The following is a 12836-nucleotide window of genomic DNA, read 5'->3' as shown; positions in this document are numbered from 1 at the left end:
AGGGGAATTCAGATGCTAAGGTCAGAAACCAGACTTATATGCACTCTCGCCTACCCGTAACCTCAATACAGTAGCTAATGTTCTCTGCACTTCGTTATTTTGATCGGCTTTTACATAGTGTATAGGAAAGGAAATGAACATTAAGGTCTAGGTAAACAGTCCTATTTTGAGATACAAAAATGCTTTTTACTTTTTCCAACCATCCACTATTTTTGCAAAATGTAACTGACGCTTTATTTATTTGTGGGTGCTTTTAAGTGAGTGTAAAGTAACTCAGGATATGATTAAAAGCATGACCTTTTAAGTTGTCTGGTACTACTAATAATGATGACACTTTTCCCCCTCTCGTTTTGACTTGTGTCCTCATCATGGTGTGCATATCTCGGAAAAACAGGCAGAAAAGTAAAAGTCCCAATTAAGATTTGAAATGGCTGAACCTATTGTCATTCTGCTTTTTTAATTATTCACACAGATTAAAAAAGAATTGTGATTCCAAACCGGCTTTACTATATTATCTTACAGTCAAACAAAAGAGGGCAAATAGAAAAACAGGCCTAGAAATTGGCAGGCCAGTGCGAAGTGGGTGCGGGGAGCAATCCCTGCGCTGAACCGGGGTAGGCTCAGGGCCCACCCAATATGGGGCCTCTGGTCTCAATTACACGAGACCGGTGAGCTGCAGATGTCTGCGGGGTGTCCCCAGGCATCTCACTGGCGAAGAGGCGACGCAGAGGCCCTCAGGTACCAGTACTGGGACAGGAAGGAGCTGTACCGCTGGGACAGGCTCCACCTGAACCGGAATGGGACCAGAGTCCTAGCGGAAAGGATAAATAGGGCAGGGCATAAGGCTTTAAACTAGCAAGATGGGGGGAGGGATCTGGTAGCAATAACAAAAGCTTAAAGGTAAAAGAAACAGGAGATGAATGTAAAGATCAGGCCAGACTAAGGAATAAACATAACATAAATGGTCAAGAAACAAATACAGTTATAAAACAGAAGTATAAAAGGATTGTTAAAAATGAAGTAAAAGAAACAACTATCAAACATGAATTAAACTGTTTGTACAGCAACGTACACTGTGTCCAAAATAAAACGGAGAAACTGGAGGCAATAATCTATAGCGAGGAACCAAATGTAGTAGGAATAACTGAAACATGGCTACGTAAAGATCAGAACTGGCAATTAAATATTGCAGGCTATAACATAATCAGAAAGGATAGAGAAGGAAGGGGGGGTGGAGTAGCTGTATTAATTAGAGATAACATAATGGCAGTATAAAAAAGGAACAGAACTAACAGAAGGATAGAAATAGAATCCATATGGATTGAAATAAAAGATAAGAAGGGATCGATCAAGCTAATAGGGGATAACTACAGGCCACCTAATAGTGGAAAGGTGGTGGAGGAAGAAATATGTATGCAAATGTGTGAAATTAGTAAAGCTCATAGAATAATAACCATGGGAGATTTTACCTATCCTCAAATCAACTGGTAAGAAGAGGCAGGTAAAGGGTTATATGGAATGGAGTTTTTACAATGTGTGCAGGACTCCTTCCTTACCCAGTATGTAAAAAGCCCAACAAGAGAGGAAGCACTGCTGGATCTAGTAATGGAAAATGAACCAGAACAGATAAGAAAAGTAAGCATAGCGGACCATCTAGGCAATAGCGATCACAATCTTTATCTTCTTTATCTTAATGAGGCTTAAGATGAAGATTGAGAGGGACATAAGTAAGATAAGATCAGACCAAAGCTCTGCAGTCCTGCCACATCCAGCCGTGAATGGTGGTGGACAATTAAACAACTAATGGGAGGAGGAGGCTCTGTAAACATCCCCTTCCTCAATGATGGCGGAGTCCAGCATGTGAGTGCAAAAGACAAGGCTGAAGCGTTTGCAACCATCTTCAGCCAGAAGTGCCGAGTGGATGATCCATCTCGGCCTACTCTCAATATCCCCACCATCACAGAAGCCAGTCTTCAGCCAATTCGATTCACTCCAAGTGATATCAAGAAACGGCTGAGTGCACTGGATACTGCAAAGGCTATTGGCCCCGACAACATCCCGGCTGTAGTGCTGAAGACTTGTGCTCCAGAACTAGCCGCGCCTCTAGCCAAACTGTTCCAGTACAGCTACAACACTGGCATCTACCCGACAATGTGGAAAATTGCCCAGGTATGTCCTGTCCACAAAAGGCAGGACAAATCCAATCCAGCCAATTATTGCCCCATCAGCCTACTCTCAGTCATCGGCAGAGTGATGGAAGGTGTCGTCGACAGTGCTATCAAGCGGCACTTACTCACCAATAACCTGCTCACCGATGCTCAGTTTGGGTTCCGCCAGGACCACTCGGCTCCAGACCTCATTACAGCCTTGGTCCAAACATGGACAAAAGAGCTGAATTCCAGAGGTGAGGTGAGAGTGACTGCCCTTGACATCAAGGCAGCATTTGACCGAGTGTGGCACCAAGGAGCCCCAGTAAAATTCAAGTCAATGGGAATCAGGGGGAAAACTCTCCAGTGGCTGGAGTCATACCTAGCACAAAGGAAGATGGTAGTGGTTGTTGGAGGCCAATCATCACAGCCCCAGGTCATTGCTGCAGGAGTTCTTCAGGGCAGTGTCCTTGGCCCAACCATCTTCAGCTGCTTCATCAATGACCTTCCCTCCATCATAAGGTCAGAAATGGGGATGTTCGCTGATGACTGCACAGTGTTCAGTTGCATTCGCAACCCGTCAGATAATGAAGCAGTCCGTGCCCGCATGCAGCAAGACTTGGACAACATCCAGGCTTGGACTGATAAGTGGCAAGTAACATTTGCGCCAGACAAGTGCCAAGCAATGACCATTTCCAACAAGAGAGAGTCTAACCACCTCCCCTTGACATTCAACGGCATTACCATTGCCGAATCCCCCACCATCAACATCCTGGGTGTCACCATTGACCAGAAACTTAACTGGACCAGCCATATAAATACTGTGGCTACGAGAGCAGGTCAGAGGCTGGGTATTCTGCGGCGAGTGACTCACCTCCTGACTCCCCAAAGCCTTTCCACCATCTACAAGGCACAAATCAGGAGTGTGATGGATACTCTCCACTTGCCTGGATGAGTGCAGCTCCAACAACACTCAAGAAGCTCGACACCATCCAGGACAAAGCAGCCTGCGTGATTGGCACCCCATCCATCACCCTAAACATTCACTCCCTTCACCTCCGGCACACTGTGGCTGCAGTGTGTACCATCCACAGGATGCAATGCAGCAACTTGCCAAGGCTTCGTCGACAGCACCTCCCACACCTGCGACCTCTACCACCTAGAAAGACAAGGGCAGCAGGCAAATGGGAACAACACCACCTGCACGTTCCCCTCCAAGTCACATACCATTCCCGACTTGAAAATATATCGCCGTTCCTTCATCGTCGCTGGGTCAAAATCCTGGAACTCCCTTCCTAACAGCACTGTGGGAGAACCTTCACCACACGGACTGCAGCGGTTTAAGAAGGCGGCTCACCACCACCTTCTCAAGGACATTTAGGGATGGGCAATAAATGCTGGCCTCGCCAGCGACACCCACATCCCATGAACGAATAAAAAAAACAAAGATCAAAGTAATAAATTGGGAAAAAAAGCTGATTTTCAGGAGATGTGAATGGAACGAGGGAAAATAAACTGGAAAAACTTACTGATAAACAAAAAAAAGAACAGCAGTAGGAAACATTTAAAACGGTGATCAATAGAGTCCAGGAGAAATATATCCCACTAAAAAGCAAGAACTAGCCAGTAATGATACACAATGGATGAATAAAGAAATAAAGGCAAAACTGGAACTAAAGAAAAAACCATACACTAAAGTACATAGACAACAAAGGAGAGGATGGCAAAAGGGAATACAAAAAGATTAGGAAAGAAGTTAAAAAAAACAATTGGGAAGGCAAAGAGAAACTACAAAATTAAATTATCAAGGAATATAAAAAGTAGTACTCTACAGACACATAAATAACAAAAGAAAAATCAGGCCACTCACAGGTAATGACAGTGAAATGGCAGGAATATTAAATAACTACTTTGCCTCAGTATTTACCAGGGAGACTAACGTGGTCGGCATGAGATTAGAAGAAGAGATCAAAAATGATATAAAGACATTTAAGATAGAAAGGGGGAGATAATTGATAAATAATCAATCTTAGAGAGGATAGAACCTCTGGTCCGGATGAATTGCATCCACGCATATTAAAAGAAGCTAGGGAAGAGATAGAAGAGGCACTATTACCCTATATATACACACAAAAATTCATTACAAAAGGGAATAGTGCCAGAGGACTGCCGGACAGCTAATATGATTCCTGTATTTTAAAAAGGGAGCTAGAACCAGTCCAGTGAACTATAGATCAATTAGTTTAACGTAGGTGGTACAAAAGATAATGGAATCTATACTCAAAGATGTAATAGAAAAACATCTAGAAACCGAAAATATAAAAAAGAATAGTCAGCATGGATTTCAAAAGGGGAGGTCATGCTTGACCAACCTTATTGAATTCTTTGAAGAAGTAACAGAAAAGGTAGACAAGGGTAATGTAGTAGATGTAATATATTTGGATTTTCAAAAGGCCTTTGATAAAGTACTGCATAGTAGACTCATGACTAAGGTCAGAGCATGTGGAGTCAGGGGACAAGTAGCAGAATGGATAGCAAGCTGGATACAAAACAGAAAACAGAGGAGTAGGGGTTAAAGGTAGTTTACTTAGACTGGCAAAAGTTGGGAAGCGATGTTCCACAGGGATCGGTGCTGGAACTTACTGTTGTTCACAATTTACATTAATGATTTGGACTCGGGAATCTGAAGTACAATTTCAAAATTTGCGGACGACGTAAAATTGGGGGGCATAGTGGCCTGTGAGTTGCGGGTAGGCGGCTTGAAACAGTGATAATGTGTAAGGGCGGGAAGAAGCATCTGATTGGAAGAGTTGAGTACTGATGGAAAGAGTTTATTGGTATGTGGGGGATGGGGGGTGTAGTGCGTGGTGCAGTTGTTAGGAGACGCCACTTGACAGTTGACCTCACTCACCTTGCCCACTCATGTCAAAGCACTGAACTTCTTCCTGCACTGCATCCATGTTCATGATGTTGTGCGCCTGTCATTGACTTCGTCCCCCCCTGCCTCCCACTGTCTTTTGAGTATACGTCTGGAGGGCATCTTGCCCCCCCCCACCCCCTGCACTGTGGATATAGGATGTCCCTCTATCTGTCCACCTCTTGCACCCAAAGTCTCTACTGCATCAGCAGAGAACCTTGGTGCATGCACTCTCACAGGCGTACCAACTCAGATCAGCAGATAGGAGGATGTGGGATTTAGTAATGCGCAACCTTTATTCAATATTTTAACATAACTCATCAGTACGTAAACATAGGGATGGGATATGTATCTGCATTTTATGTGTGTGATGTCTGATCTCTGTTCAGACTCCATGCAGACAGTAGACTGTTATTTTCATCAAATAACAGGTGCAAGCTACCTTTAAGAGATTTCAAAAAAACATCCTCCCTTTAAGAGATGGAGCTCCCTCTGGTGGTGGAAAGTGCAAATTGCATTCATTCCACATGCAAAGCCTGGAAAGGAATGCTGGTTGCAGGTAAGTGCTCCTGGGGACCAAATTTGCATCTTGTTTGCCATCACCCAGAATGGACCCTTATCCAATTTTTCCCCCTAAGAGCCTAAATGGGGTAGAGGAGCATAAGGATCTGGTGGTACAGATACACAAATCACTAAAAGTAGCGACGAAGGTTAATAAGGTCATAAGAAAAGTAAACCAAGCACTGGGTTTCATTTCTAGAGGGATAAAATTGAAAAGCAGGGAAGTCATGTTAAACTTGTATAGAAGCTTGGTTAGACCACATTTGGAGTACTGTGAACAGCTCTGGTTTCCATATTATAAAAAGGATACAGAGGCACTGGAGAAGGTACAAAAGAGACTTACTAGGTGATACCAGAACTGAGAGGTTACACCTATTAGGAAAGAATGAGCAGGCTGGGCCTCTTTTCTCTAGAAAAGCAAAAACTAAGGGGTGACCTGATGGAGGTCTTTAAAATTATGAAGGTTTCGATAGGTTAGACGTAGAGACGATGTTTCCACTTGTGGGGGCGTCCAAAACTGGGGGCCATAAATATAAGATAGTGACTAATAAATCCAATAGGGAATTCAGGAGAAACTTCTTTTTTGAAAGTGGTTAGAATGTAGAACTCTCTATCACAAGGAGTAGTTGAGGCGACTAGCATAGATGCATTTAAGGGGAAGCTAGATAAACACGAGGGAGAAAGGAATAAAAGCATATACTGATAGGGTTAGATAAAGTAGGGAGGGAGGAGGCTCGTGTGGAACATAAACACTGGCATGGATCTGTTGGGCCAAATGGCCTGTTTCTGTGCTGTACGATCTTTGTAATTCTATGTAAGATAGGTCCTAGGACAGGGGGTTAAGCGATCTGGAGAGAGGGAAGGGAGCAGTGATTGGGAGGGAGGAACCCAGCAATCGGGAGAGGGCCGAGTAGGGTTGGCAACGGTCTTCGGCATTGCCGGGAGGAGAACTCTTGCATCTCCCGGCTCCACGTTCAGGTAAATGTTTTTTTTAAGCTTACCGTTTTGGGGTCGACCTCCATCCCTTTATGGACCGCTGTTTAGGCCACGTGTTGACCACGTTTTCCTGAACACAGCCAGCCTAGTGCCGCCTGCTTTCAGGGCCACCAAATTTTACAAAGGGGGCCTCAAAAGGTGGTTGGCCGCCTATTTGCATATAGGGGGCTAATGTCTGTTTCAGGCACAGGCCCTTGATGCCTCTTTTTCTGCCTTTACCAATATGGTGGGTGGCGCAATGAGTCCACGTGCTCCTCCCATCATATTGGATGATTAGGTGCCCATTTTGCGCCTGAAAAATGGATGCCATTGAATTTCTAGGCCATAGTTTCTGTAAGCTTTCTCTGGAGTATCCATTTGAACTTTCAATGAAATTGCTAGGCTGAATGACCTACTCCTGTTCCTGTTGAGATTTTCAAGACTGGGATCGATAGATTTTTGTTAGGTAAGGGTAAGGGATTTGGAGAAAGGGCATGTTAATGGAGTTGAAGTACAGATCATCCATGATCTAACAGAATGAGAAAGGGCAGAATGGCCTACTCCTGTTCACACTGTCCTATGTTTAGAATCATCATGCCTGTGCCTGCTTTTTGAAAGAGCTATCCAATTAGCAACCAAAAATATAATAAAGAATAGTCAGCATGGATTTCAAAAGAGAAAGTCATGCTCGACCAACCATTTTGAAGTCTTTGAAGAAGTAATAGGAAGAGCAAACAAGGGTAATAAAGTGGATGTAACGTACATGGACATTCAAAAGGTCTTCGATAAGGTAAGTAAAAGAATGGATAGCAAGCTGGCTACAAAATAGAAAACAGACAGTAGGGGTTAAAGGTAGTTACTCAGACTGGCGGAAGGTGGGAAGTGGTGTTCCACAGGGATCAGTGCTGGGACCACTGTTGTTCGCTACATAAATGATTTGAACTCGGGAATTGGAAGTACAATATCAAAATTTGTGGATGACACCAAATTGGAGGGTATGGTTAATACTGAGGAAGACTGCAACAAAATACAGGAAGACATTATCAAACTTGTAGAATGGGCCTGTAAATGGCAAATGAATTTCAATATAGATAAGTGTGAAGGGATGCATTTTGGTAGGAGGAATAAGGAGGCTACCTGCTCCTTGAAAATAAGACTCTAAACGGGGTAGAGGCGCAAAGGGATCTAGGGGTATAGGTTCACAAATCATTAAAAGTAACAATGCAGGTTAACAAAGCCACAAAAAGTGCAAACAAAGCACTGGGATTAATTTCTAGAGGAATAGAATTCAAAAGCAGAGAAGTTATGTAAAACTTATATAGAACCTTGGTCAGACCACCTTAAGAGTACTGTGCACTTCTGGTCTCCATATTACAAAAAGGATATAGAAGCACTGGAGAAAGTGCAAAATAGAATTACAAGGATAACACCAGAACTGAGAGGGTACAAATATCAGGAAAGACTGAACAGGCTAGGGCTCTTTTCTCTGGAAAAGAGTAGACAAAGAGGTGACCTGATGGAGGTCTTCAAAATTATGACGAGTTCGATAGGTTAGATGTAGAGAAGACGTTTCCACTTGTGGGGGAGTCCAAAACTAGGGGCCATAAATATGAGATAGTGACTAATAAATCCAATAAGGAATTCAGGAGAATCTTCTTTACTCAGAGAGTGGTGAGAATGTGGAACGGAGTGGTTGAGGCAAATAGCATAGATGCATTTAAGGGGAAGCTAGATAAGTACATGACGGAGAAAGGAATAGAAGGATATGTTGATATGGTAAGATGAAATAAGGTGGGAGGAGGCTCGTGTGGAGCATAAATACTGGCATAGACCTGTTGGGCAGAATGGCCTGTTTCTGTGCTGTAAAATTCCATGTTATTCATCTCACTCCCCTCCTCTTTCCCCATAGCCCTGCAAATTTTTCCTTCTCAAGTATATATCCAATTCCTTTCAAACTTTTGAAAGTTATTATTGGTTCTGCTTTCACCACCCTTTCCGACATTCCAGATCCTAACAATTCACTGCGTTAAAAAATTTCTCCTCATCTTGTTAGAAAAATTAAGGCCCATGGGATTAAAGGGACATTGGCAGCGTGGATACAAAATTGGCTAAGGGACAGAAAGCAGAGAGTAGTGGTGAACAGTTATTTTTCAGACTGGAGGGAAGTATACAATGCTGTTCTCCTGGGGTCGGTATTAGGACCACTGCTCTTTTTGATATATATTAATGTCCTGTACTTGGGTATAGAGGGTATAATTTCAAAGTTTGCAGATGACACAAAACTCGGAAATGTATTAAACAATGTGAAGTATAGTAACAGACTTCAAGAGGACATAGACAGACTGGTGAAATTTAACGGAGACAAGTGTGAAGTGATACATTTTGGTAGGAAGAACGAGGAGAGGCAATATAAACTAAACGGTACAATTTTAAAGGAAATGCAGAAACATAGAGACCTGGGGGTGTATGTACACAAATCTTTGAAGGTGGCAGGACAAGTTGAGAAGGGCATTAAAAAAGCATATGGGATCCTTGGCTTTATAAATAAAGGGAATAGCAAGGAAGATATGCTAAATCTTTATAAGACACTGGTTAGGCCTCAGTTGGCGTATTGTGTTCAATTTTGGGCACCACACTTTAGGAAGGTTGTCAAGGTCTTAGAGAGGATGGAGAAGAGATTTACTAAAATGGTAGCAGGGATGAAGGACTTCAGTTATGTGGAGAGACCGGAGAAGCTGGATTTGTTGTCCTTAGAGCAGAGCAGGTTAAAAGGAGTTTTGAAAGTGGTGTTCAAAATCATGAATGGTTTTAATAGAGTAAATAAGGAGAAACTGTTTCCAGTGGCAGAAGGGCCGGTAACCAGAGGACACAGATTTAAGGTGATTGGCAAAAGGACCAGAGGCGACATGAAGAAACATTTTTTTATGCAGCGAGTTGTTATGATCTGGAATGCACTGCCTGAAAGGGTGGTGGAAACAGATTCAAAAGTAACTTTCAAAAGGGAATTGGATAAATACTTGAAGGGAAAAAAATTACAGGGCTATGGGGAAAGAACAGGGGAGTGGGACTAATTAGATAGCTCTTTCAGAGTTGGCACAGGCACGATGGGCTGAATGGCCTCCTTCTGTGCTGTACCATACAATGATACTATAATCTCCCCTCTGGTTCTCAATGATCTTAAATCCGTTCTCTGGTTATTGACGGGAAGAGCTTGAGAGCAAATGTTTAGTCAGGGAATCTATCAGCGTAAATTTTACATGATCATATTGCTTGCTTCCCGGCTCCCTCTCCTTTGGTCCTCCACCCATCACAACATCCCAGTTATTGTTGACTATTCCCTCACCTCTGCCTTGGATGACCCTGTGTCCAGCAAATCAATCAACATCTCCCATCACCGCTGTTCTCATTGGTACAGTCCCCACCTTTGTTTCCTCAACCCTGAGTGCTTCAAACTTTAGTGCAGTGGCCTAGTCATTCATTGCTAGATTTGTCTCAACCATGTCTCAGCATTGCTGTTCCTCACTTTCTTCAGTCAAAACCATCCTTGCCCTCCAAGATTATCTTGGGGGGCGGGGGTAAGGACAACCCAAGCTCCTTTTCCTCACCACCAATTCCCCTTTCCCTTGCTCCCCCCACCCTCACCTCCAATACAAAGTGCAAAGAGCTCATAGACTCCGTTGTCTCTAAGATTGAGACTATCCATACGCTGCTTCTGCTGCTACACCCTGGCTCCTGAACTTCCCCCAGTCTCCTAACCCTCGAGCCTTGATTTCCCTGTCAATCATTTTTTCATCTGCAACAGAGGTTTATTATCCAAGAAACAGACTCTGAAGTTTATTCCTATCCCCCTCATGCCTATCGAAGCTTGCGTCTTCCATGATACCCACTTCTCTTGATTCCCTGCCCACTCAGCTAACCCTCCTGGCCCAATGTCCTCAGTCACCATTCCTTTTCCTTTCAAAACCACTGTCAGCACCCCTCCTTGACCCATTCGTTTTCTCAAGCTTCTGCTCCAACTCTACCTTTGTTTTCCTCCCTGAGGTCCTTAAGTATGTCATTGCTTCCTAGGTCCATACTCATCTCTCCCAAAACTTTAGCCTAGAAATTCCTTTAAGCTGTTTTTAATGCAGTAATTGGGTGCAGGGAACGTTCCCTGAGCCCGAAGATTGAGGCGCGAGGATTTTAAGAAATTGGTCGAGCCTTATCTAAATGTTCAGGGTGAGCTGAATGTAAATTTGAAAAAAAAAATTTCACTTACCTTATTGATGGCGGCCACTGGCTAAGATGCATCCATGTCATGAATGCCTGCTGTGCTCAGAGCAGCCCAATTTCTTGTAGGGATCCTTAAGCAGGGGTTAGGTCCCTCAGTAGCACATGCAATGGGCCGAATGCCCGTTTTAGGCGGACGCCTGAAAAATGGGCTGACGCAATTTTGGATCGAATGTTTTCAGGCGTCCATTGGGCGCAGGACTTTGCACCCCAAATTGGACCCTTTTGCGCCCATTTTACACCTGTAAAATGAATGCAATAAGGACCAATTTCTATCTCTTTGTGTTTGAATTATCCCAATTTGCCTTTTGCACTTCTCACAGCACCGAGGTGGCCATGATCAAAGTCATGAATGACATCCTCAATGACTTTGACCACGGTGTGTCATTGTTCCTTGAGCTCATCAGTCTCTCTGCAGCAATTGATACAGTTGACCATGCTAAGCTGCAATATCACAGTCCCACTCCCACCAAACCCCTGACCACCAATTTTTCTTCCTGGCCTTCATGCAAGCTAACATTGTATGGGTTCCCTCTCTTTAGGCACTGCCCCACTCCCTTTCAAAACTATCCATCAGCATGCCCGTTTTCAAAAAACATACCCTTGACCCCTCTGTCCTTACAAACTACTGCCCCATCTCCAATACCCCTTTCCTCTCCAATGTCCTTGAACACTGCAAAGCTATCCATGCATGTGGCTTTCCCCTTGTAATATTGCTGATGGGGTGTTATCGAGGCTGCTGTGTACTGTGAAAAAGCAAGTCCTCGAGCAGCGTGACATCTTAATTTTACACTTTAGACTCCCACAAGTGCAGGAGTATTAGGAGCATTACCTTTTAACAAGAATATAAATAGCAAGTGCTGGTTATACACATGCATGGAGATGTGCTCGCTGGCCGCCCAACTGCTGTATAGTTTCTAATAATGGAAAGGAGCTGATGGGACAGTTTAGTCCTCAGAAATAAAAATGTGGTGCAGCAGGCTGGCTGTGAAGGTTCTTTTAACTTTAGAATTTTGATTTTAAAAGGCACTCCACACTGGTTATATTTGACCCGATGTGACTCACTGTGACAATAAACACACAAAATTGTGGGTGTGACATGACACAGTAGGCCACATTTCAACAAAATGGAACTAATACATTTATTATCAAAGAAAAAGAAAATTAATTTTAGCAAAAACATTCCATCCACATCATGTTACATTGACAAAGTATGGGTCAGCATCATTAGAAGAGTAAATAATAGGGAGTTTCGTTCCCAATCTGAATTAGCTGATCTCAACTAAAGTAGTTGGACTGCTACACTTGGCCTCAGTGCTCCCAGTCAATAAAAATTAGCCAGTTTCTGCTCCTGATTGCTGGAAAATGCATGCGTGCAGATGTTGGGTGAGATCAACAACAACAAAAACAATAACTTTCATTTCCGTAGCAGGGTAAAAATTGGACCTCATACTGCTGTTTTCAGGGCATAAAATGGGCACAACGAGTGACAGTTTCGGGTAGTAACGTCTTGTCTCCGAACAGCACCAGAGGTGCTGATGCTGCCATATTGGCATGTACAGGTTCACAGAGCCCGTGGTGCCTGCTTGAAACAGGCATTAGGCCCCTTACATAATGTAACTGAGGGGCCTGTTTCAGGACCCCTGCACTAATTTTTTTTATTCGTTCATGGGATGTGGGTGTCGCTGGCGAGGCCAGCATTTATTGCCTATCCCTAATTGCCCTTGAGAAGGTGGTGGTGAGCCGCCTTCTTGAACCACTGCAGTCCGTGTGGTGAAGGTTCTCCCACAGTGCTGTTAGGAAGGGAGTTCCAGGATTTTGACCCAGCGACGATGAAGGAACGGCGATATATTTCCAAGTCGGGATCGTGTGTGACTTGGAGGGGAACGTGCAGGTGGTGTTGTTCCCACGTGCCTGCTGCCCTTGTCCTTCTAGGTGGTAGAGGTCGCGGGTTTGGGAGGTGCTGT

This window comes from Heptranchias perlo, chromosome 1 (genome assembly GCF_035084215.1).
Source record: "Heptranchias perlo isolate sHepPer1 chromosome 1, sHepPer1.hap1, whole genome shotgun sequence".
Classification (NCBI taxonomy): domain Eukaryota; kingdom Metazoa; phylum Chordata; class Chondrichthyes; order Hexanchiformes; family Hexanchidae; genus Heptranchias; species Heptranchias perlo.
This window is presented reverse-complemented; position numbering follows the sequence as displayed.